Raw genomic sequence first — 6,000 nt, 5'->3', positions numbered from 1 at the left:
TCTATAGGTAAAGAACATAATAATGAACATCTTTACATTAACTATGACGACACAGTCTCTCTGCATGTACAAATACAATTATACTTTCAAATGTAAGTAGGAGTTGGAGCATTAGAGGTGGTTAGCTGGTTATGCTGCCCATTCTAAACACTCTATACTCTAAGCTTGTATATATCTACAGTGTTTGATAAGAGAGGCTCACTTAGCAGTGGTGCATAGTGAAGAACATGTTGAAAAAAACATGCAACTCATAGCGCCATAGATTACACGGATGTATGTTGATGTAGGACCATTAACATACAGCAGCTGCATCTCATAGAGAATCCTTGTTTTCAACAAATCTGGTTACTGACACTACCATGTTATTCATCATCAATGTTTAAGATGAACTCACACAGTATACTGATGTGTTCTGTTTTAATGATGTTTTAACTTTCTATTTCATATCCTTCTACAAAACTTCAGAATATGGTGAGTAATTTCATATATCTGTTTTATGATCTACAACATCATGGGTTAAGAATGTGCCAATATATTTTAGATTTTGAAGATAACACTGTTATTGTTTTATTTTAAGTTCCATGGTGCCATTATTTAAATATCTGAAAACCCTCCCTTCATGGTCAAACCTGTGAGCAGAGATACACTCACAGTATTATTCTGATGTATCCCATAATAAGTTGTGCTGCTAAGCTGCACTTGAACCTGCTCCCTGGTACAACACCACATAGAGAAAGACCCTAATAAGGAGAGGGTGAATACAATGTGTTATAAACTCTCACATTTAAGATATTTTGGCAAAGAAAGTATGCATCTAGGCCTTTCCTCTGACATGTATTAAAACATACTATCATGTTTTGATCAGTTTAGAGGGAAGTTTGATGTAGCTGTAGTTTGATGAACAGAGTGTATTAACCTGTATAAGAATGGCCAGGTGATAGAGGGGAGGGGCTATGAGGGCAGAGTGAGTCTGGTCACCCAGGAGCTGGAGAGAGGCAACGTGTCTCTGAGGCTGAGAGACTACAGAAGGTCAGATAAAGGAGGGGACATCTGTCAGGTCATCGTAGTGTGGGTTTGTGGTCCAGGGAGGGTCATTGTTCTATAGGTAAAGAACATAATAATGAACATCTTTACATTAACTATGACGACACAGTCTCTCTGCATGTACAAATACAATTATACTTTCAAATGTAAGTAGGAGTTGGAGCATTAGAGGTGGTTAGCTGGTTATGCTGCCCATTCTAACCACTCTATACTCTAAGCTTGTATATATCTACAGTGTTTGATAAGAGAGGCTCACTTAGCAGTGGTGCATAGTGAAGAACATGTTGAAAAAAACATGCAACTCATAGCGCCATAGATTACACGGATGTATGTTGATGTAGGACCATTAACATACAGCAGCTGCATCTCATAGAGAATCCTTGTTTTCAACAAATCTGGTTACTGACACTACCATGTTATTCATCATCAATGTTTAAGATGAACTCGCACAGTATACTGATGTGTTCTGTTTTAATGATGTTTTAACTTTCTATTTCATATCCTTCTACAAAACTTCAGAATATGGTGAGTAATTTCATATATCTGTTTTATGATCTACAACATCATGGGTTAAGAATGTGCCAATATATTTTAGATTTTGAAGATAACACTGTTATTGTTTTATTTTAAGTTCCATGGTGCCATTATTTAAATATCTGAAAACCCTCCCTTCATGGTCAAACCTGTGAGCAGAGATACACTCACAGTATTATTCTGATGTATCCCATAATAAGTTGTGCTGCTAAGCTGCACTTGAACCTGCTCCCTGGTACAACACCACATAGAGAAAGACCCTAATAAGGAGAGGGTGAATACAATGTGTTATAAACTCTCACATTTAAGATATTTTGGCAAAGAAAGTATGCATCTAGGCCTTTCCTCTGACATGTATTAAAACATACTATCATGTTTTGATCAGTTTAGAGGGAAGTTTGATGTAGCTGTAGTTTGATGAACAGAGTGTATTAACCTGTATAAGAATGGCCAGGTGATAGAGGGGAGGGGCTATGAGGGCAGAGTGAGTCTGGTCACCCAGGAGCTGGAGAGAGGCAACGTGTCTCTGAGGCTGAGAGACTACAGAAGGTCAGATAAAGGAGGGGACATCTGTCAGGTCATCGTAGTGTGGGTTTGTGGTCCAGGGAGGGTCATTGTTCTATAGGTAAAGAACATAATAATGAACATCTTTACATTAACTATGACGACACAGTCTCTCTGCATGTACAAATACAATTATACTTTCAAATGTAAGTAGGAGTTGGAGCATTAGAGGTGGTTAGCTGGTTATGCTGCCCATTCTAACCACTCTATACTCTAAGCTTGTATATATCTACAGTGTTTGATAAGAGAGGCTCACTTAGCAGTGGTGCATAGTGAAGAACATGTTGAAAAAAACATGCAACTCATAGCGCCATAGATTACACGGATGTATGTTGATGTAGGACCATTAACATACAGCAGCTGCATCTCATAGAGAATCCTTGCTTTCCAAAAATATCGTTACTGAAACTACCATGTTATTCATCATCAATGTTTAAGATGAACTCACACAGTATACTGATGTGTTCTGTTTTAATGATGTTTTAACTTTCTATTTCATATCCTTCTACAAAACTTCAGAATATGGTGAGTAATTTTATATATCTGTTTCATGACATACAACATCATGGGTTAAGAATGTACCAATATATTTTAGATTTTGAAGATAACACTGCTATTGTTTTATTTTAAGTTCCATGGTGCCATTATTTAAATATCTGAAAACCCTCCCTTCATGGTCAAACCTGTGAGCAGAGATACACTCACAGTATTATTCAGATGTATCCCATAATAAGCTTTGCTCCTGAGATCCACGTGAGCCTGGGTCCAGGTCTGATGTTAGTCAAACTTCTCGGTTAAGAAGTAGAAGACTGTGTTCTTCACCAGGAGGAAGGTAGTGGAGGAGGTCTGCCTGATGTTGTATGGGAATGATTTGGAGAGGGAGCAGGTACTCAGGTTTCTGGGGTCTATTTTGATGAGAGGTTGACCTGGGCTGATCATATTGAAGTGTATGTGAACACGTATGTGGTTCTGGTTAGAGAAGTTATAGATTATGGGTGTATTGTCTATGGGTCAGCAGCTCTTCTCTGACCAAGCTAGACACAGTGCAAGCCCAGGTCCTAACACTGTGCAGTGGGGCAGTATGAGGACAGGGTGGGAGCCAACTTGGCTGAGATGTTCTGTAGTCGGGTGTTTCTGTGTACAATGGATGACTACAAATATTCACAAGTGGGCAGCGTTTGTTGTACCTGATAGGGAGGTCCTGGTCTGAAAGTGCTTCTAAGATCACCTGGCTGTATTTACAGTGGAGCTGTTGGTGATTTGACTGGCCTTACAGTGGATGGAGGAGGTTGGAGTGGTTATATGCTCAGACTCTAGTGCAGTTCTGATGAGTGTACAGTCCTTCACATCCCACAGTAGACAGGACCTGCTGGATGAGGTGCTCCGAGGTCACAATGGTGTGAGGAGGATGGGGGTGTGGGTAAAACTGATGTGGGTTCCAGAGTGCAGACAGTCTGGCTAAGCAGGCCCTCAGGGAGGAGGGGGGTGAGGTGATGGTGTCTATCAGTAAGGCAGAGGCTGAGGCCCTGATATGGACGGAGGGAAAGGGAGAGGTTAAAGGTGAGTCTGAGGGCTCAGTGCATTACAAGACTGACGGTGGAGGTCTTGTTGTGGGATTGTACAAGCAGAGAGAGATCTTCACTGGTCCTTTTCTAAGAGAAACCAGACCAATAGGGAGGATTTAGATGTCTGTCTCTGGACCACACTCCAGTACAGTAGGTGTTTTTTTTTTAAGTGACAGCTTGTCACATTGGGAAATGCAAGCAATCCAACCTTTAATTGAAGTAGATTCATTTTGAGAGAAAGAAAATCTGACATCAAGAAATAATTATTTTTGGTGAAACCATGTGTGACACAATTATTGGCACCCCTACATTTAATGCTTTGTACAACCTCTCTTCGTCAATAAAACAGCACTTAACGTCTATTAAGGTTGGAGAATACACAGCTAGGAGTCTGAGAACATTCCTCTTTACAGAATCTCTCCAGATCATCCAGGGTCCGAGGTCCTCCCTTGTGCACTCTTCTCTTCAGCTCAGCCCACAGGTTTTAAAGGAGGTTCAGATCAGGGGACTGAGATGACTATGGCAGAAGACTGTTTTTGTGTTCAGTTAACCATTTGCGTCTGTATTTGCACCTAAATAAATTTACTTCAATTGAAGGTTGAATTGTTCAAATTGTTTCCAATGTGACATTAAGTTGAATTACAAAAAGGTGAAAACACTTTTCACTCATCTTTGCCAATGGGTGCCAGTAATGTTGGAACCCACTGTAGGTGTGACGGTCAGGTGTCCCAATACTTTCATCCATGTAGTGTAGAATGTGCACCTGTAGTGTAATACATGCAGATCTAAGCTGTCAGTTCTCCATCATTGTTTCAGCTAAAGAGTATTTACAAAGTGAGAGTCCAGAGAACAAGAGGAGAAGAGAGGAATCTGCCCGGTTACTTGGTGAGTATAAAACTACAATAATAGAAAAATGTATAAAAAGGATTTCAATTTCTATAGTGAAAATACATTATCAAGTATATTTATGTTCTTAATACAGATTAATTTACATTTAAAGTTTAATTTGATCAAAACAGGCATTTTGTGAACTGTGTTTAATGTGTCAGGTAGTCAGACTTACAGTATTGCTGAATTTAAAATGTCTACAAATGATCAGCCTGCTAAGTCAGTGATGTGTAGATCTACTGCTCTACTACTAAAGTCTTCTCATCCCCTCTAGAGAATCAGATGTACAGTAAACTAGTAGACGAGAAAAACAAACAACTAGGAGAGAGAGACCAACGACTGGAGATACTAGAGAGTGAAGGTAAAGAGACACAGAAGAGACTGCAAGAGAAGGACAAACAGCTAAGAGAGAGAGATGAACTTCTAGAGGACAGGAACCAGAAGCTGGAGGAAAAGGACCGACACCTGGAGGAGGTGAGCAAGACACTGAGGGAGAGTGAAAAGAGGATAGAAGAGAAGGATTCACTCCTGGAGGAGAGGAATAAACAACTAGAGGACACAGAGAGCAGACTGGAGGAAACCACAACACAACTGAAGGAGAAGAACCAACACCTTCAGGAGAAAGAGACACAACTGGATGACATGAGCCAGCAGGTGAGAGAGAAGGAGAGACAACAGGAGGAGCTTAGAAAAGACCTGCAGGACAAGAACATCCAAGTAGAGAAGCTCACAGTCCAAGTGCAGGAGAAAGACTCTGAACTGGAGGAGAGGAACCAGAGACTGAGAGAGAAGGAGGGAGAATTAGAAGAGAGAGACCAACGACTGGAGAGACTAGAGAGTGAAGGTAAAGAGACACAGAAGAGACTGGAAGGGAAGGACAAACAACTAGAAGAGAGAGATGAACTGCTGAAGGAGAGAGATAAAGTGTGTGATGAGAAAGACAAGCAGCTGAAGGAGAGAGATGATGAACTAAAGAGGAGGCAGGAGGAACTGGGAGAGACAAACAAACAACTAGAAGAGAGAGACCAACGACTGGAGAGACTAGAGAGTGAAGGTAAAGAGACACAGAAGAGACTGGAAGAGAAGGACAAACAACTAAGAGAGAGAGATGAACGGCTGAAGGAGAGAGACAGACATGTGGAAGATGTCAAAAATGAAAACATTAAACTTGGTAAGATTTCATGGAGTAACTTGCATTTCATATCATTTCTGTGATACATTTGAAGTGTTTTGTATTTGGAAATGGTATGTTTATGGTTTTTATTTTCAATTATTTCAGCACAGCAGATATGTGACCTAAACACTGAGGTACAGAGACAGAGAAATGAGTTATCGGTTAAAACCACTGGTGAGTGTTATAATGTGAAGTTTTAGTTTGAATATTTCCCTCTAAATATGATGCCCA

Source organism: Osmerus mordax, chromosome 25, assembly GCF_038355195.1.
Source record: "Osmerus mordax isolate fOsmMor3 chromosome 25, fOsmMor3.pri, whole genome shotgun sequence".
Taxonomy (NCBI): domain Eukaryota; kingdom Metazoa; phylum Chordata; class Actinopteri; order Osmeriformes; family Osmeridae; genus Osmerus; species Osmerus mordax.
This window is presented reverse-complemented; position numbering follows the sequence as displayed.